The following is a 22168-nucleotide window of genomic DNA, read 5'->3' on the forward strand; positions in this document are numbered from 1 at the left end:
CAAAGAGCATTCATTGATTGAGATTCATTGCTCTCTATGGTTACATCCATCCAGCTACATTCACAGTTTTGTGAACGTAAACGCAATTAAGGGGAGAGGAATCAGAAACTCTAATGCCAGTGCTTGAGAGTACTAGGAGGAAAGGATATGTTACTTTATATTAGACCCTTGTGTGCAGAGACATCAAAAGCAGAAAGTTATGAGTTTTGTGTGCACCTTTTTGCTGACCCATGACATTACCATAGTTCTCAAGCCTGGATGTGCAGTGGTTTTTAAGATCTACTTAAAGTCCACTGTATACGCATCTATTTTAAGATACCCATACACTGTACAATCTGACCATAGGGTAGAGTTACCAAAACTATGTGAAGCGCCTACTCCTAATGAATAGGCGCTATAATGTAAATTTAGTGTTTGTCTGAATTGTAAATAGTTCAGAAATTATATTTCAAAGCTAACTTAGCTTGTGTTCCAGTTTAGCTGTGTTATGTGCATTTCTCACTGTTGCCAGTAGGTGTCGTTATCACCACAGGCCTGTGTGAGAAATACAGCAAGCTAAGTGTATTGGCTATTCTTTCCCTGGAAACAGCCCAATCAGGAGCTTCTTTGTAGCTGGGCATTCTGGGAGAGGATATTTAAGGGACAGAAGCCATGTGATTCGGTCTCTCTGACCTCATGGCCCTTCTGGCCTAAGGTATGTCACAATTTCTCTCTTCTGTCTCAGGCCCTGCTGGCTCAAGGCTGTGGTACTATATGTAGGCCCAGAAGCCTGACTGGGGACCTACTAGTCCAGAGGTGGTCCTGTGCTGTCTTGCCTGCGGGAAGGAGCCAAGAAACTGGGAAGATCCAGGGGAGGACTTTTCTTGGAGAGAACCGAGCGGAAGTCTGGTTTCTCAAGAAGAGCCTGGTGACTCGTTTGGAGGACGCACCTAAACCAATTTACCCTCACAGTACTGCCGGATAATTTAAAGGCTCTGTATAATTGTAAGTGTATAATTTTACACTGGGCATTTACCTTTAAATGCATGCAGTTTTCATGTGTATAGTAAACAGAATTCTGTGCATCCAGGGGCAGATTAGATACTATGAACATGTTTAAATGCATGTATATGCAGGTACATTTTAATGCAGGAGAACACAATCTGGGAAGAATGAAGTCTGTTCATACTCCTCAGACAATTTCTCCTTCATTCTAGTATGAATGTAGACTTATGTTAATAATACCTTAATATCCTAATATTTAGGTGACTATACTGTGAGCAATCAACGGGTTTTGAGTAGTTTACCATAATACCAATCTTCCAGGATCTCTTTTGTATTTTGTATTTTGACCACCAACATTTTGATATAGAAAATTTACAAAAAAAAAGCAGTTTGTATTTTTCTACAGATGAACATATATCGTGCCTTAAAAAAGTATTAATACCCCTTGAAAATTTCCAAATGTTGTCATGTTACAACTAAAATTGTAAATGCATTTTATTGGGATTTTATGATAGACCAACACAGAGTGCCACATAATTGTAATGAAAATTATAAATGGTTTTCAAAATGTTTTACTAATAAATATCTGAAAAGTGCGGTGTGCATTTGTATTCTGCCCTTTTACTCTGATACCCCTACCTAAAGTCTAGTGGAACCAATTTCCTTCAGAAGTCACCTAATTAGTAAATATAGTCCAACCTTGTGTAATTTAATCTCAGTATAAATACAGCTGTTCTGTGAAGCCCTCAGAGGTTTATCAGAGAAGCTAAGTGAACAAACAGCACCATGAAGACCAAGGAACACACCAGGCAGGTGAGGGATAAAGTTGTGGAGAAGTTCAAAGCAGGGTAAAGTTATAAGAAAATATCCCAAGCTTTGAAAATCTCACAGAGCACTCTTCAACCCATCATCCAAAAATGTAAAGAGTATGGCACAACTGCAAACCTACCAAGACATGGCCGTCCACCTAAACTGACAGGCCCGGCAAGGAGATCCACAGCTCACGTGGGAGAATCTGTCCACAGCACAACTATTAGTCGTGCACTCCACAAATCTGGCCTTTATGGAAGAGTGTAAAGAAGAAAGCCATTGTTGAAAGAAAACCATAAGAAGCCCCATTAGCAGTTTGCAAGAAGCTTTGTGGGGGCTAAGGTGCTCTGGTCAGATCAGACCAAAATTGTACGTTTTGGCTTAAAAACAAAACGCTATGTGTGGCAGAAAAATAACACTGTACATCAACCTGAACACACTAGCCCCACTGTGAAACATGGTGGTGGCAGTGTCATGTTATGGGGATGCTTTTCTTCAGCAGGGAAAGGGAAGCTGGTCAGAGTTGATGGGAAGATAGATGGAGACACATATAGGGCAATTTTCGAAGACAACCTGTTAGAGTCTGCAAAAGACTTGGGACTGGGGCGGAGGTTCAGCTTCCAGCAGGACAACAACCCTAAACATACAGCCAGAACCACAATGGAATGGTTTAGATCAAAGCATATTAGTGTGTTAGAATGGCCCAGTCAAAGTCCAGACCAAAATCCAATTGATTTTCTGTGGCAAGACTTGAAAATTGCTATTCACAGATACTCTCCATCCATTCTGACAGAGCTTGAGTGATTTTGCAAAGAAGAATGGGCAAAAATGTCACTCTGTAGATGTGCAAAACTGGTAAAGACATACCAAAGAAGACTTGCAGCTGTAATTGTAGAAAAGGGTAGTACTTCAAAGTATTGACTCAGGGGGGCTGAATACAAATACACTCCACACTTTTCACATATTTATTTGTAAATATTTATGAGAACTATTCATAATTTTCCTTCCACTTCAAAATTGCTGTATGTGCCACTTTGTGTTGGTTTTTCACCAAAAAATTCCAATAAAATATATTTACTTTTTTAGATGTAACATGACAAAATGTGGAAAATTTCAAGGGGTGTGAATACTTTTTCAAGGCACTGTAGGTTAGAAGAGTTGGTACTATGCTCTCCAAGTAGACTGACTATTAACCTGTAAACCTGAAAACTATTGGAAACTGCTATTGAAAACTGGAAGGTGCATTCTGTAAGCATATATCTCACCATATTGGAATAATGCCACCATCAGCAGGGAACTAACCATCCGGATACCATTTATACAATGTAAACACATGCAGTAGATGCAGTCATTTAACAAGGAAACATTTCTGAAGGGCAGTGGCGGCTGGTGCTCAATTTTTTTTTGGGGGGGCGCAAACAAAAAAAAAAAAAAAAAGACAATTGCAGCCTCACTGTGCCCATCAAAGGCAGCCACTGTGCCCATCAAAGGCAGCCACTGTGCCCATCAAATGCAGCCACTGTGCCATGCCATCAATTATCACCACTGTGCCATGCCATCAATTGTCTCCACTGTGCCATCAATTGTCGCCACTGTGCCATGCCAAACGCAGCCACTGTGCCATCAAACGCAGCCACTGTGCCATCAAACGCAGCCACTGTGCCATCAATTGTCACCACTGTGCCATCAATTGTCACCACTGTGCCCATCAATTGTCACCACTGTGCCCATCAATTGTCACCACTGTGCCATGCCAAACGCAGCCACTGTGCCATCAAACGCAGCCACTGTGCCATGCCATCAATTGTTACCACTGTGCCCACATCAATTGTCGCCACTGTGCCCACATCAATTGTCCCCACTGTGCCCACATCAATTGTCCCCCACTGTGCCCACATCAATTGTCCCCCACTGTGCCCACATCAATTGTCCCCCACTGTGCCCACATTAATTGTCCCCACTATGCCCACATCAATTGTCCCCACTGTGCCCACATCAATTGTCCCCACTGTGCCCACATCAATTGTAGCCACTGTGCCCACATCAATTGTCCCCCACTGTGCCCACATCAATTGTCCCTACTGTGCCCACATCAATTGTCCCCACTGTGCCCACATCAATTGTCCCCACATCAATTGTCCCCACAGTGCCCTGTAAAATGCTACCACTCGCAATTGCCTAAAAGGGTATTTATGGAACAGGCATGAGGTTTTAGCTGCTACCATGGGTTTGAGATTTGTGTCTCTCAAAATTTATGAGCAGATTGACCCGGGAGACATTTATTAAACTACATTACACTTGGCTATTCAACTATGGCCAGCAGGCTTAGAAGGGACAGTTAGGGGGATTTTAGTACCCCCTGCCCGGGACTTACCTTTCTGGGGTTTGCTATCCTCCTTCCACGGCCCCTTGATGTCTTCTGCCGCCCTTGATGACGCTTCAGCCAATCAGGTTACTGATAACCAGAATCAGTGAACCTGATTGGCTGAGACGGCCGTCAGTCTTATCCAAGGGACGTAGCCCCCTACGTTCCGAGGATAAGACATCCGGGAGCTGAAGGGCTGTACTAGGAAAGCCAACAGAACCGCTGGCTTTGATAGGCACTTCCGCACAGCCAACCAGCTGTCCTTATTCAGATAACTGGCGCCCAATGTCCGGTTATCTGACTAGGCTGGACACAATAACATACACTCATGCAATGCATGAGTGTATGTTATTTGCGCGGCGCTGCTGCAGAACGAATTTTTAAAAGCCTTAAAAGGCCTGTTTTTTTTTGTTTTTTTTTATGACTACAGGAGGGGGGGGGGGGCGGCGCCCGGGCGCCCCCTATGGACGGGCCCCCACTGCTGAAGGGCCTGTCTGGCTATTATTCTCACATTTTGTTTTGAACCAATTTTGCTCTGTTGTACTGCCTAGCAGTGACGGCTGGCTCTAATCACGTGCTTCATAAAAAAATAAAAAAACCTGATTTAAATCCACGTGTCAAGGGGCCGGATGCATGGACAGGGGGGCAGCACCCGTGCGCCCCCCTATGGATGGGCCGCCACTGCTGCCTAGCCTAAAAGATTACCAAGGAGCATTTGCAGAGCGTTTGAGCCAAAGGATTCAAATTATATATCCAGCCATACTAGATTAAGCATGTGTACCCGGAGAAGACACAAAAGTCATTACAATATTGCAGCTTGGAGTCACAGCTTCAGCTCTCAACTTTTGCAATTACTGGTAGCCTACAATTAAAGCTGAACAATGTACAAGTAAATTAACCCTAATGTTGTATTTCCAATGTGTGGGTGGATTCTGCTTTAGTTAAAACTCTTGGTTTAAAGTGGTTGTAAAGGCTAAAGTTTGTTTTATAACCTTACCCTCTTACCATTCTCTGCATTAAGTAAAAAAAAACTTAATGTGCAGCATCCACCAGCACTCCCTACCTGAGCCCAAACTCAATCCGGCACTGTTTCCTAGAGCAGCAGCACTGCCCTCTCTCTCCCTTCTCATTGGGCTTAATGAGAACAGCAGGATTCATTGGCTCCCGCTGCTGTCAATCAAATCCAGTGATGAGGGGGTGGGGGAGGCTGAGTCAATTTGACGGGCACAGTGTGGCACAGTGTGGCACAGTGTGGCTTGGGATCAAGCCCACATGAGTGTCCACATGAGTGCTTCCATAGCAAACGGCTTGCTATGGGAGTATCTAAATGCATATATAGTACCCATTAACCCATTGGGTGATGCCATTGGTACACTATAGAAATATGGTTCCACGTCTTAAAACATGGAACACTATATTTAGAAATCAAAAGTGTGGACTTTTAAGGCACATACACATAAAATAATTTAAAATGATTCCAAATTGTATTATTACCAACATTATAAACCTTATACAAAAATACAGCCATGGCCAAAAGTTTTGAGAATGACACAAATACTAATTTTCACAGTCTGCTGCCTCAGATTTTGAGATGGGAAATTGCATATGCTCCAGAATGTTATGAAGAGTGATCAGACAAATTGCAATTAATTGCAAAGTTCCTCTTTGCCATGAAAATTAACTTAATCCCATAAACAAAAATTCCACTGCATTTGTGAAGAAGGCTTCAGGGTGCCCAAGAAAATCCAGCAAGCGCCAGGACCGTCTCCTAAAGAGGATTCAGCTGCGGGATCGGAGTGCCACCAGTGCAGAGCTTACTCAGGAATGGCAGCAGGCAGGTGTGAGCTCATCTGCCCGCACAGTGAGGCGAGGACTTTTGGAAGATGGCCTGGTGTCAAGAAGGGCAGCAAAGAAGCCACTTCTCTCCAAAAAAAAACTTCAGGGACAGATTGATCTTCTGCAGAAAATATGGTGAATGGACTGCTGAGGACTGGGGCAAAGTCATATTCTCCCATGAAGCCTCTTTCCGATTGTTTGGGGCATCAGGAAAAAGGCTTGTCCGGAGAAGAAAAGGTGAGCGCTACCATCAGTCCTGTGTCATGCCAACAGTAAAGCATCCTGAGACCATTCATGTGTGGGGTTGCTTCTCATCCAAGGGAGTGGGCTCACTCACAATTTTGCCCAAAAACACAGCCATGAATAAAGAATGGCACCAAAATACCCTCCAACAGCAACTTCTTCCAACAATCCAACAACAGTTTGGTGAAGAACAATGCATTTTCCAGCACGATGGAGCACCGTGCCATAAGGCAAAAGTGATAACTAAGTGGCTCGGGGACCAAAACATTGACATTTTGGGTCCATGGCCTGGAAACTCCTCAGATCTTAATCCCAGTGGGAACTTGTGGTCAATCCTCAAGAGGCGGGTGGACAAACAAAAACCCACTAATTCTGACAAACACCAAGAGGTGATTATGAAAGAATGGGTTGCTATCAGTCAGAAATTGGCCCAGAAGTTGATTGAGAGCATGCCCAGTCGAATTACAGAGGTCCTGAAAAAGAAGTGCCAACACTGCAAATACTGACTCTTTGCATAAATGTCATGTAATTGTCGATAAAAGCCTTTGAAACGTATGAAGTGTGTGTAATTATATTTCACTACATCACAGAAACAACTGAAACAAAGATCTAAAAGCAGTTTAGCAGCAAACTTTGTGAAACCTAATATTTTCTGTCATTCTCAAAACTTTTGGCCACAACAGTACTAATTGAATATAGAATGAATATAAAATGAGTACTACATATTGCAAGCATGGTGTAATCCCCTCTAAAGACAATGGGGCAGATCCACAGAGATCTGCACCCGCGCAGCGTATCAGAGATACGCTACGCCGCTGTACCTTACCTGGATTTAAATCGAATCCTGGAAGAATTCGCGCCATAAGTTACGGCGGCGTAGTGTATCTCAGGCGGCGGAATTCAAATCGGCGATTAGGGGGCGTGTTTCATTTAAATGAAGCGCGTCCCCGCGCCAAATGAACTGCGCATGCGCCGTCCCTAAATTTCCCGCCGTGCATTTGTGCTAAATGACGTTGCAAGGACGTCATTTTTTTTAACTTAGACGTGAATTATGTCCATCCCGATTCACGGATGACTTACGCAAAAAAAAAATTCTAAATAAATGCGGGAATGACAGCCATACTTAACATGGCAGGTCTAACTATACGCGTCAAAATACCAGCTTTAACTATATGCCGGAAAAAGTCGACTAGAGACACCGGAAAAAAAATGCGCCGGCCGCTCGTGCGTTTGTGGATAATCAGAAATAGCTCATTTGCATACTCGACGCGGAAAACAACGCGAACGCCACCCAGCGGACGCCAAAGAATTGCATCTTAGATCCGAAGGCATACGAGGACGTACGTACACCTGTCGGATCTAAACCAGATGCCGTCGTATCTTGGTTTGAGGATTCAAACCAAACATACGACGCGGGTAATTTGAAAGTACGCCGGCGTATCAGTAGATACGCCGGCGTACTCGCTCTGTGGATCTGCCCCACTATCTTTTTAAGACATATTTTGACTTTTCTCTTTGAATATTTGTCACTTAAGTTCCGTTATAGCTGGGCCACATATTCCGTATTAAACAGGACTCCGGGCGATAAGCAATGCTTGATGGCATTTGTTTTCTGTTTTGCAGTGGAGTTTCAGTGTGAACTCATGGTAGAGTCCTCTTTTCGACTTTGTCGTAGGCCTTTTGATCTTGGAAAGCCCTTCCCACAAGTTTGAGTACCTCAGTGTTTGCTGCAGGGAAAAGGTCCCTGCACCTTTTTTTAAATGTGGCTGCATAGAAACCTAATGGTGGTTTTGCACAATACATTTCTGTGCGCAGGAAACAGCAAATGGGTTTATTTTTTTCAGTGCATGGGGGTGCCACTAGAAGCTAATGGCGCCCCCGCAAGTACTCTTTAAAGCGCCATATTTAGCGTGTGGCTGCAGGTGCGAGAACACATGGAATTTACCTGCATTCCGGCATCTGCACAAATGTGAACCTAGCCTTAGATCTGTATTTGATGTGTAATTGTGAAGGTTAGTCAGTAAATTTCCATAATGGGTCAGATACAATTCAGTCCAGTATTGGGCACACAAATATTCAAAACCATCTATCATTTTTTGCTACTTACAATAGAAACATTCTAATACCATTTAAACTAAGACCACTCCAGAGACCTTGGGAAAAGGAGAAATTGCTAGGAGAACACTGAATATTTAAAGAGGAAACTTTGACTATTATCCAGTTATAGAATCTGTTCTTATCTAGGTCTTGTGCTTGGCCAAGCTGCTTACGTGTTTTAAGGCTGTGCGCATGATTTAGGTGCTATTAAAAATCCATATTACTCAATATGTGTTCATGGAGAGGCAGTGCAAGTTAATTATTTTCCATTTCTAGGCAGTTGCCTTTAATGAGTTTTAACCGGTGGAAATCATTAATGTCTGACTGTCAGGAAGCTAGTGAGATAATGAACCTCCAGCTTATCCCTCTGCCATAAAGAGTCTTATGAAGGAACCAAAGCACTTTGCCCACCTATCTTTAAACGATACAGTGTTGCTTAATAGCATGATAGTCTTCTTCAATTTATACACTTTTTTTCCCATGCTCATTGCTATTGGATAATTCCGTTACTATGTAGATTGGTCATTCAACAGGAAAGTTCATATCATTTCTAAGGCTGCTGTCACATGGATGTGTTTTTTGCTGCGTTTTGCCAAAAACAGAAGAAAAACACACAAAAAATATTTCCCTTTAAATCCTATGGACTCTTCACACCACTGCGCTGTGGGTGCGGTGCATTTAGAAAAGTCCTGCATGCTACACCTTTAGTGCGCTTTTCAAAACCGCAACAAAACCGCAGCTCTCCATTGAAATCAATAGAAGGCGTGTCAAGAATGTGCCCAAAATGCATCAAAAACTCACCCCATTTGCATTTTTGGTGAGTTTTTTTTGGATACTTGTACATGTTTCATAGGTGCATGCGGGGAGTCAGGCACCCAGAAAATGCACTGTAAACACATCAAAAATGCATATGTGTTTTTAATGTATTTTTTCAGTGGAGCAATGTGAAAGCATTGTAGGCAGGTGCTAAGTGTAATGCCACGTACACACAAACATTTTTCGGGTTCTAAAAAATTATGTTTTTAAAGGGTCTAGAAAAAAATACGTTTTTTTCAACCCGATCATTAAAACGGCCTTGCCTACACACGATCGTGAAAAAAAAATGCTCTAGCAAAGCGCGGTGACGTACAACACATACGATGGCACTATAAAGGGGAAGTTCCATTCGGATGGCGCCACCCTTTGGGCTGCTTTAGCTGATTTTGTGTTAGTAAAAGACGATTTGCGCTTTTCTGTCTGTTACAGCGTGATGAATGTGCTGACTCCATTACGAACGGTAGTTTTACCAGAACGAGCGCTCCCTTCTCATAACTTGCTTCTGAGCATGCGCGGATTTTTCACGTCGTTAAAACCCACACACGACCATTTTTTACAACCTTAAAAACAACAACATTAAAAACCTTGTGAAAAAATAGAGCATGTTCGAAAAAAAAATTGCCCATTTTTTAGAACCAGAAAAATGCTCTAAAGCCCCCACACAATCGTTTTTAATGACATAAAAAAAACTAAATTTTTTAGAACCCGAAAAACGGTCGTGTGTACGCGGCATAAGGGTTTTTGTGTAAGCTGCCAGTGCAGGTAAATTTAAGCAGGCCTATGCTGCGAGATAGGCCCGTTTATTTTGATCTGGGGGCAGGGAAGTGGTTAGTGTAGCAGTAGGGGACTGACATGTACTATATATGGAACAACACATGTGTGAGAGTCCGAGAAGGCTGCACACCCCAATTAAAGTCTTTGAACAAAATAGAGAGTTCCCCCACGGGGATTTCTAGCAGCAGACAAGAGTCAAAAATTTGTAAAAATCACAAATTTTATTATCAAAAGGTTGAACATAAAACATGTACAAAAGTTAAAATATGAGCTCTGGTGTACAAAAGGCGAGACTGGATTGGCAGGTAGCAGTCCTCCTACATATACCCAGGTTCAGCCTGATGGGGGATGAGTTGCTGGCTGGGTGAATTGAAGGATGGAGTGTTAGACTGTCAAGCCTGAGGGTTCCTCAGGAGCTGGGAGGGAGCCTCTCCTTACACGGTCATGGAGAGGTGTCCTGGAACAGGATCTGGAAGAGACAGTTGGTCCGCACGTCCGGAGTAAGTCCTTCAGGAAGGATCCAGGGCAGGTGTCTGAGTAGAGAGCACAGTGGAGAGATTTGGAAGAGACATGCCAAGGGAGCTGGATGTAGAGCCAGGGGGAGAGACTGTGGAGTTTGTGTCAAATCGATGCAGCCATGAGGGCGGGCAGGATTTGCTAGTTGGACTTGCTGGGATCAGTAGTCGGAGCTTTGCACATAGCACAGAATGTTCCCACTGTTGACATGGTTACCAGGAATACATATTTGAAATTTCATAGAACATAGTGACTGCAGATTGAAATAGAAAGATGATTTCCATTATTACTAAATTACTAAATTGCTTGTGTTGAAATTATTTGTGCTACATACATTTGTTAACAAAAGCACATTCAGCTTTGAGTGAGTTTCATGTATGAAAGTACTGGGTCTACTAATGTTGCAGCAGGCACAGGCACAAGAATTAAGCAAATAGCACTACTTCAAACATTGAAGCAAATGAAATACCCTCATGTTCCTCCTAAGACCGTTGAACATGTACAGGTAACAATGAAGGTGAACTGATGACCATACTACTGTCTGAGGAAAGGGCTGTTGTATGACTTAGGGCAGTGGTATCCAAACTGTGGCCCGAGGGCTGGAATGCGGCCCTTTGCTTGCCTTTTTCCGGCCCTTGGGGCACTATCCCTCCCACTGATACGAGACCCTATGCTGCCATCTGGCACCGACAATGAAGCACCATTTCTCCCACTGACACCACTAATGGGGCACTATTCCTCCCTATGATACCAACAATGGGACACTATTCCTCCCCTAATGCTAGATGTTTACTCCCACTGATGCCAAGAAAATTTCCACTACCGCTGGCCAAAGTCTGGCCCTCCAAGAGTCTGAAGGATAATAAACCGGCCCTTTGTTTAGGATGCTTGGAGACGCCTGACTTTGGGGAACAGAAATTACTTTTAGAGTGTCGGGGACATGTTTTTTCATAAAGCTAAAAAATGAAACAAAATTGGCTACCTATCTCCTGAGATTCTTTGATGAATTCCTAACTTCTCCACTGATGAACTGACTAATTTAGAGATTATTACTTATTAGCCTGTTATCACATTGTGACATCAGATTATTGTGATATGGAGAGCCATATTCCATCCACACTTGTGTAATAAAGATCTTTAAAAGGGTTGAAAAGGTTCATCGTCTCCCCGCAGGGATGTAGTCCCAAGGAAGGGGGCGAGCACACTGACTAACCCCCATCCAGAACGGCTCGGATGATGGGGGCAAGCTTACTGAGGAGAAACAGGAAGTGGGAAATTCAGACAAAGAAAAAAAACATTTAAGAAATTAAATCGAAGGAAAAGGTTAGTGAACCAACAATGCAAAAAAACAAACCTTTACAACCCCCTTAAGGTGATGAATAGATTAATGGCATTTAATTAATACCTAATGTCTATAGCCAGCTTGCCATCTTACCAATACATAAAAGAAAAAAAACGTTAAGGTACAATTTCACACATGCTCACAAACCGCTGCCAGTGTTTTTGCAGTGTTTAAGAGCATTTTAACCTCTTTCTGAGATTTGGTGTTTACAAGTTAAAAACAGTTTTTTTTTGGCTAGAAAATTACTTAGAACCCCCAAACATTATAAAAAAAAATTCTAACACCCTAGACCTTTGACCTCTGGGAACCCGCCTTCTGACCTTTGGGGGAGGTCCCTGTTCCAATTCCTGAGTCCTAGCCATATTCTTCAATGGGAAACCCTAACCCTAACCCCTAATACTTTTTGTCACACCATATTTGTGCAGCGATCTTACAAGCACACTTTTTGGGGGAAAAAAACAATTTTTAATAAAAAAATAAGACAACAGTAAAGTTAGCCCAATTTTTTTATATTGTGAAAGATAATGTTATGCAGAGTAAATTGGTACCCAACATGTCACGCTTCAAAGTTGCGCCCGCTCGTGGAATGACGACAAACTTTTACCCTTAAAAATCCCCATAGGCGACGTTTAAAAAATTCTACGGGTTGTATGTTTTGAGTTACAGAGGAGGTCTAGAGCTAGAATTATTGCTCTCGCTCTAACGATCACGGCGATACATCACATGTGTAGTTTGAACACCATTTTCATATGCGGGCGCTGCTCACATATGCGCTCGCTTCTGCATGCGAGCTTGGCGGGACAGGGCGCGTTTAAAAAAAAAATCTTATTTATATTACCTTTTCTTTTACTTTTTACTACTAAAAAAAACAATTGGGTCACTTTTATTCCTATTTTATTTTGTATTTTAAATTGTTACACTGTTCTTTAAAAAAAATAAAATGGGTCACTTTTATTCCTATTACAAGGAATGTAAACATCCCTTGTAATAGAAAAAAAGCACAACAGGACCTCTTAAATATGAGATCTGAGGTGAAAAAGACCTCATATCTCATATTTACACTAAGATGCAATAAAAAAATAAAATAATTGAATGTCATTTAAAAAAAAAATGAAGTCATGTTTTGACGTCGATTCAGCCCTGCAATGATATGGAGACGGATAGGGGCTATCTTCCCCTCACTCTTCTCTGTTTTTGACAGGTACCCTGTCCCCACTTCCGTAGAAGTCCAGCCCTCTCCTCCTCCCTTCGCCCCCCCTGCTGCCGGGCCAGTAAGAGAGCACAGAGCGCTTCATGCATGCGCAGTAGGGTCTTTGGGGTGAAGGCTTCACTACCGGGTTCCCTTACCGGTAATGGCGGCAACAGCAATTGACAGCCAATAGAAACATCTGCCGACATCGCTGGAATCCAGGACAGGTAAGTGTCCTAATATTAAAAGTCAGCAGCTACAGTATGTGTAGCTGTTGACTTTTACTTTTTGGAGGGGGCGACAGAACATCACTTTAGGGATCCTGGCAAGTTGCTGTCTAGAAAAACAAATGCTGGAAACTGGTGCTTAGCAGCAGTTAACATTGTTTAGGAGCTTCTAGGACAGGGGTCTTAAACTGGCAGCCAGGGGCAGACTGACCATTCGGGCACTCGGGCAATAGGGGGCCCCATCAGGGTTGCCAGCCTCAGTAAAACCAGGGACAGCATGTAAAAATCTGTGTTTTTTTTTTAATTCCCAAGATTATAGCTGCCCTGTCTCTCCAATACCTTTTCAGTGTGTGTGTGTGTGTGTGTGGCCCCATAATCAATTGCCTGGGGGCCCCATAACCTCCTATTGCCCGGGGGCCCCATAATCTCCCATTGCCCGGGGGCCCCATGAGTTATCAGTCCGCCCCTGCTGGCAGCCCTCCGCCCGTTTGAGACGGTGACCCTTGTTCTAAGGGCTGTCAGCATTTTTTTAAAGCTGGAAAATCGCTTTTTTTTTCTGCTCCTAGAAGCTGAAGCTGGAAAAATGCTTCTAGCTTACAATAGTGTGCACGACACATAGAATTACACTATTTGCTTCTAGGAGAAAAAACAAAATGCTCAAACTAGCTGCTAGGAACTTCTAGCAACTTAAAAATAAGCTAGTGTGCCTGGAGCCTAAAAGCCTGTAGCCATGTAACATACAAGTAATTTAAGACAAACTTTTGTTGGTCATTTGTACTCTGCAAAAGATTTAGTGATACATTGCAGAAAGTATAACATTTTATGGGTTTTATGATGATGGCATTCCTGCAAAGGCCAGATCTTTATTGCGATAAGAGGTCAGGACTATAGTAAGGTCACTTTAAAAGAACAACGCTGATTTCACCCTATCAGTCAACTGAAGCCTGCATGACCACACAGCCATTTATCCTTGTGCATCTATTTTTACTCTCTGGCTGCATACATTCTCCCAGGCTGTAGAGATAGATTGTTGTCATTGACTTAGTCAAACACGAAATTTCTGCACGCAAGAAATAGTTTACTTCTTTGAAGTGTACATTAGCTCTTCATTATGGTGTGTTTGGTCAATGGCCATGATCCAACCTGACATATTGCTGACATCTTTGTATGTTTCCCTGAACTTAGGGGAAAACAGTTATACCTGAAAAGTAAAATCCTATCATCTGTAAATAACAAAAAATGTAGCTGGCGCTACAGTCACTAAGCTCAAGTCACAGAAAAACTTTCAAAAATCAAATAAAGTGATAGAAAAATAATGGTGAAAAAAATGTATATATTGCTAACAAAACAACAATGTGTGAAACAAAATCAAAAATGGTAACAAAATACAATTTAAAAAAAAAAAACATCTAAAGGTGAGCAGCTAACACTACCAGTGGACAAATGATAAAGGACAAAACAAACATAAATAGCTAGATTCACGTAGTTTGCCGCAACTTTAAGGCGGCGTAGCGTATCGTATTTACGATACGCCGCCTTAAGTCAGAGAGGCAAGTACTGTATTCTCAAAGTACTTGCCTCCTAACTTACGGCGGCGTAGCGTAAATGCGGCGTAATAGGCTGAGGGGGCGTGTTTTATGATAATATGCTTTGACCTGACGTGATTGACGTTTTTTTGGAACGGCGCATGCGCCGTCCGCCTACATTCGAATTTCGAAGCGGGAACGGCGGCCATACTTTAACATTACTATTCCAACTATTTGTTGGAATAACTTTAGGCCTGATAAAGCGTTACGTAAACGGCGTATCTGTACTGCGTCGGCCGGGCGTACGTTCGCGAATAGGCGTATCTCTGATTCCTGAATCAGAGTCAAGTTCAGGGAGCAAGATAAAGAGGTCCAGTAGCCAGGCCGGGATCAGATGCAGGAAGCAGGCGGAGAGAAGTCAGGTGCAAGCCAAGGATCAAGCCAGAAGGTCAGAAGGATCAGGCCAGGGCAAGCCGGGTCTATACACAGATCAGGAACAGCAGATACGTGGAACTCAGGAATGCAGGACAAGCTAAAGATACACCAGCGATGCGCCAGTGTCAGCAGCGGGTCGGGCAATCATCACACCGGGCGTGCGCCATTACGCATGTGCCTATTCACGGCGCCGCGCATCCTTGTGCATGCCTGCACATCAGCGCGTCTATTTCCCTGTTAGTCAGACACATTCGATGGAACCTTTTCGACGGTGGGCACATTCGACGAAACATCGGAAAACTACGTATCTGCCATTCTGTGCATGCACGGCCACTTTTCGACGGCGGGCACATTTGACAGAACATCAGAAAACAAAGTATCTGCCATTCTGCGCATACTGTTCCAACTTATGAACATATTTGACTTAACAAACCTACAGTCCCTAACCCGTTCGTAACTCGGGGCCTGTCTGTACCTTTACACACGTGGGCAATATGATTTTGGGACCCAACCTTTCAGTTTTCATGGGAACATAACAACAGTGTCCCAAATCATACATTCCAAACAAAATCACATATTTTCCCAGATAGCAAGACTAACTTGCCACAAATTTGTGGCAGTGTTAAATTGTAAGTCTGTTAACTTGCTGCACATTTTCACTGGCAAGTTGTACACTTGCAGAGCACTTGAAGCACAAGTTCTAGTTGACACTTTTCAAATTTGTAGCAAACTTGCATGGCAAGAGCAAAGTTGCAGTGGTGAGTCTACAGCAACAGCTCTGCAAGTCTACATGATGAAAATTCAGCTACCGTGACCCCTATGGTGGGATGACTATTGCACAACATAACCGAACCAGAACTTGCAGAATGCTTGCAAAGAAAGTTGATCTGGAGTCATGCAATGCAGACTTGCTGCAATTGTGCAACAAACTTGTGAAGCCTGGCAAGTCTAGCAATACCTGGGTGTGGACCCAGAAGCGATGTATCATGTCTGTTACCATAGATGCATGTACACAAACTCCGGATCTCCCATCTGCAGTTCACATGATTGACACTGGGAGAATTGATGTTGTTCCAGGGGATTAACCCCAACTCTTGCGGGTTAGAATACAAAAGGGATCACTCTAAGTGCAAATAGTGCAAAAAAAAGTGTTTTACTTTAAGAAATTAACCCTATATATTCTACAGTAAATTTACCAATGTAAAATAATGTGAATAGTGCGAATGGATCTAGACAAAGATTTTATATATATTGTGACAGGAAGTCAGGTAAATTTGTGGGTGTTGTCACAGATGGGGACATACATTTCTGCCTTGTTTAGACAATACACCAATTGTTATTAGGCGTCGGCTGCAACAGTAGCCAGAAAAGGTCTAAGGGCGTTGGAAAACTTCAGCTGTTCAGAATGAGGCAATTAAGGCCTCTATAAGTAATCCAGAGGATTACCACTGATTTGCTGCATCCTGAGGCTTTCTGAGTGAAGTAGAGCAGTAGCTGAAAGTCTTCTGAGGAGGTGATTAATTTTTCTGTGTGATAAAAATCAAAAGACTATTGTTTTTCTGCTGTATGACCAGCAGTGTCTGCCCAGAACTAGGCTGTGCCAGACTCTATAGATAGGTTCCTGTGTGGTGAAGGTAGACGCCCCAAGTGGCCAGGGTTTATTTTATGTTTGATTTTGTTTATGCTGTTTGGATGCTTGCACTTGTTTCCAGCAAGATGGAAGAATAAACCAAAATCTTTGTTTTCAACCGTCTTTGACTGCCTGTCTGTATAAATTCAGTGTGTAGTGAACCCATCCAAGGGGTCACACACCCCGCTACCGAGCTAACCCCTTACAATATATATATAATAATTAAAGGAGATGTATGGGTTTGTTTTATTTTAAGAATCATACTTACCTAGGTGGATGCAGCATAGGTCCCCTGGCATCTCTAATACTGGGAACCAAGCGTTTGAACAATGTCAATTGCTCTGTTCTCACAGCTCTCTGCTCTGCCCCCCTCCCCCATGCTGAGGGGCTGATCCGGGTGCTGGTCCAGGCATGTGGGCGGATCTCAACTTTATTGTCGCAATCTTACCTGAGCCTGGATCAGCTTTGTGACTTCAGCTCGCTGTCTGCTGAAAACGGGTCACAGGAATGCAGAACAAACTTTGGCTGTACTTCTCCTTTAACGTTAATTGTATAAAAATAGTATAACTATTTCTTACATGCCATAAAAAGATTATCTGGTAATCGAACCCTGGCCTTCCGCATGTGAAAATTCTACCACAGATAAAAATCACAGGAATTTCAATAAATGAGAATATAATGAAAGATATAATGCAAAGAAAATATAATCAAAACCAGGCATCCAATCACCAATACTATATTATAAATCATTAATAAAACTATTTTAAAATGCAATTTTAATGATGCCATCATGCTAATGGGTGCCCATAATTGATCCATGAGAGCAGTGATGAGCTGTGCAATTGGTGCCATCCATTTGGTTTACATGTATTGGATTGATCTTATATGTGCTATTACTACTGTACTTGTGAGTGTTTTTAATCCTTATGATTGCTGAATAAAGCATTCAGAGAACACTATGTGAGCTTTTTTTCTCTTTCATATGGATGAATATGTAGTAATGAGTGTTATGCAGAGGAATGTTTATTCTAGAAGATCTAAAAACAACTCTTGATTTAATATCTGTGGGGATACAAGCGTGTTAGACTTTTCCTTGTATAGGTCCTTTTATGAAGGCGAGCAGGTTGGTGACACTGGTGATTTGAGTTTACTTCACAGAGCATAATTTAAAGTCTTTGTAAACCTCAGACATTAGATATGAATAAAGCATATCCCTCTATAGTGTGTACTTGTCTCAATTAATAGCACTAAGTTAATTTCTGTCTGCTGCTTTGTTCCTCTGCTATCAGCATTAATCATCTCTGACAAGACTTCCTGACACCAAGAGAAAAAAGGTGACAGGGGAGGGAGCTCCAGCTGATTAACAGCCTCAGCTCTGTTCTTGTGTGCTGTGAAAAGGAAGGTGTGTCCCCCACTCCAATCAGCTCTCAGAGCTCAACTCATTGAGCTCTAATGAATGTATTTTCAGCTCTCCACCTCCCTTTTGACAGCTCAGAAAAGCTTTATACTTTCAGCACTTTGAACAGATGTAGAGAAGAGAAGACTGCAAATAAACAGGTACAATGTATCTAGGATTTGTTTAATCTCTGTGGCCAGTCACTTCACTGAGTATATGAAATGCCTCGTCCACACGGCTGGAAAAAGTCACACAGGCTTTTTCGTTGGAAAGTCCGGCCATGTGTAGCCTTCATCTGACTTTTTTTGTCGGAAGTCCAAAGGACCTTAGATAGAGAACCTGTTTCTTTCCGATGGACTCACGGCGGACTTTTGCATGGTCAAAAGTCTGACCGTGTGTACAAGGCATAAGGGTTTACAACCACTTTAAAGGAGCACGCACATCTTGTGGACTCACCTGGATTTGAACTTTATTATTTTGTTGTGCACATTTATTTGTTTACAGTATCTTGGTTATCTAACACTTTATATGTGCATTTTGAAATGTGCTTTACACAATAACGCATTGGCTGGATTTATTGTGATTTTTTTCACACAGTATAATTTTATTAGTAATATTTACAGTTTTTCAACATTATTTTTATATCCCTTAATTATTGAAATTTTTTCTGTAAATTCAGTTTAGGGAGGGCAGCGCTGCACTACATATTATGTTGCTGGTACACATTGAGGTGAAGAGTTACCACCTCCAAGTGCAAGCTTGCTCTCCCCAGTTGATTGTGATAATTGTGCAGATAGAAATTATATATATATATATATATATATATATATATATATATATATATATATATATCATCTATAAAAGCAACTACCACATGAGCTGTTTTTCAATTTTCTTCACATAAATTAGCCAATTGCCCCCATTAGCCAAGATTAGATTGTCTCCTCCTTTATTTACACCACTTGCCTACTTCATAGTAGTGTCAAAGTAAACCAATACCAAAGCAAATCATCCCTCTCTCCATTCATGCTGTCTCTAAGAAAATTAACGGTAAAAAAAAGGAAGACATCCCCCTGTGATTTAAAGCTAAAGCCCTTCACTCCGCTGTGAGTGTGACCTTTACTGAGTGGAGGGCTGTATCTACATTATAGTAGTGTCCAAAAAAAAAAAATTATCCCTCTTCCTATTCATACTGTCTCTAAAATAATTCATGGTAAAAGAAAAAGAAGAAATACCCCATACCTCCAAACTTTTTGAGATGGGAACAAGGGACACCTATTAGCAAAAGTATGTAGGCATAGGACACACCCCCTGCTACGCCTCCTTAAAGGAGAATTATACAAAAAAATGATTAGTTAAACCCACAAGTGCTTATTTTATTACCACCACTATTCCTTTATATTGGTTTTTAATCACGTCCTTACTGGGCACTTAAACCCCCCTCCTGCCCAAACCAATTTTCAGCTTTCAGCGCTGATGCACTTTGAATGACAATTGTGCGGTCATTCAACACTGTACCCAAATGACATTTTTATCATTTTATTTCACACAAATAGAGCTTTCTTTTTGTGGTATCAAATATGGGGGTTTTATTTTTTTTGCTAAACAAACAACAAAACGGGGAAAATTTTTAAAACAAAATCACGTTTCATAGTTTGTTATAACATTTTTCAAATAGGTAATTTTTCTCCTTCATTGATATGCACTGATGAGGCGGCAGTGGTGGGCTCTGATAGGCACAGATAAGGCGGCACTGAAAGGGAAAGATAAGGCAGCACTGATGGGCACAGAAGGCGGCACTGATGGGCACAGATAAGGCGGCACTGATGGCCACTGATGGGTGGCACTGATTGGGGGCACTGATTGCACTGATGGGTACTGTTAGGTGACACTGATGGGCACTGGTAGGTGACACTGCTGAGCACTGGTAGTGGACACTGATGGGCGGCACTGGTAGGGTATACTGCTAGGTGGCACTGTGGGCACTGATGGGTTGCATGGTGGGCACTGGTGACCTTACTCTGCTCTGTGATCAGCAGTGTCTCAGACTCGCTGATCACAGAGCGTGCCGTGCACACCCTGCAGGGGGCACGCAGGCCACTCGAGCACGGGAGGACGTCCAGGGACGCCCTCCTGGAAATTCAGGTCCGCGCTGTAGCCGTCTTTCGGCTATAGCGCGGGTCTGTAGTGGTTACAATGTACAAATGCAGAATTTACAAATTGGATGAAAGGTTTAACACTGGGAAACACATTTTGAAAGATAAAAAGTGCATTCATGGGTGTGCACAGCCCATTGCATTAGGGCATGCACCCCAAAGCTCAAAAATATTTGCATGTGTGTGCATGTGTATATACATACTGACTGTGTCAGCAGAGCAATGGACAGTGTCAGTAGGGCAGAGATTGTTGTTAGTAGGGCAGTCCAAAATGAGGGCCAAATGAAGAGGAAAGAGGGACAGAGGGACTTTGTCCCAAATCAGGGACAGTCTCTCGAAATCAGGAATGTCCTTACCAAGTTGCGCTCCACGAGTACATCGAGCCTGGCTTTCAGATCTCTCTACTGCAGGGTAGTGTTCCCGGTCACGATTGCAGACAAACAGCGGTGACTGCCGGCTGTGCAGAGGATGGTCTATGAGGACAGCTTTACTCTGGATGCCTGCATACTAAGATGTGTCTCTTTTATTCATAAACCATGTGAGTTGCTAAATGTTGTACCTTCATTAAATGTAACCATATTGCAAAAACTTAGAGGTGCCTCTCTTCTCTTTTATACTCTGGAGCTCCTGCTGGATTTTGCTTCCTAATCCCCTTGTGGAGGCTTCCATTTGTAGACGGATATTTTATGGTTACACAACCTATCACATTGCTATAATCTTTTTATACGGACTATAAACTGGAGGACCTATGAATAAATGGTTGTGGAATGAATCATTTGAGTTTCCATTATTTCTTATGGGGAAATTTGCTTTGATATACAAGTGCTTTGGATTACATGTTTCCGTAAGGAATTATGCTCACAATACAAGGTTTTACTGTATACTGTCTTATTATAGCATGCTTTCCAGAGACTCAAGAGCTTACGTTTTCTCTCAATGGCCCTAAGATTCTCTCCAACACACCAGTCCTAGCATCTGCCAGAGATGCCGATCACTATTTGTGCCTCAGTATCTCTCCTTTAAACGTGTCTGTATTTTAATGCAAAGTGAAATATCTCCTAGTCACTTGTTTCACAGTACGTACTGTAAGAGCACCACAAGTGGCATCAGGCATTTGGATGGGAATGCATAACGGATTATGTATTGGTTGTCAACATTCTAATGTAAGTTTAGAATTTGGCAACTGCATTACAAAAAAAGGAAAGGAAACATGGTAATTCCACTCTATCATACATAACCCCTTAAATATAAATGAACAGTCTGTTTACTGGCTTCTTCAGCTCGTTGAGTTTTCTGAATACACTATATAAGGAAAGGCAGCCTTTCTATCTAGCTGAAGAACTGTGAGTGTTAAATTGATGCATGGTAATTCATTTTGACTTGACTGTCTATGAATGTAGGTTATTCTGATATTGCTCTGCTTGTGTCAGCCTGCTATTTGGAAAGTCACTATAGGGAATAATAGACGCACTTATGGAGCTCTGGCTTGATTCACCCTGATAATTGCAAACCTGCCAACTAACTTTAGGTCAAGAACAGGATATTGATCTTTTTTTTAACAGGTTTTATCCTTTTCTTCGGAGCTGAAAATATGTAGATACTAGAAATTAGGTGGCGCAGCTTAGAATAAAAATAAAGAAAAACATGTATGAAAGTCAATAAAGCAATACATTGCACGAGGCTTGAAATTGAAGTGAAAATTACCTGTATCAGAGCCCCACAAACCGAAAACGCAATTTAATTCATTTTTAACATACAAAGCAAACTCACCCATCCATCCATGTCTCAATGCTTTATTTTGTTGAGAAATCACTTTGAAAAATACA

This window comes from Rana temporaria, chromosome 9 (assembly GCF_905171775.1).
Source record: "Rana temporaria chromosome 9, aRanTem1.1, whole genome shotgun sequence".
Lineage (NCBI taxonomy): Eukaryota > Metazoa > Chordata > Amphibia > Anura > Ranidae > Rana > Rana temporaria.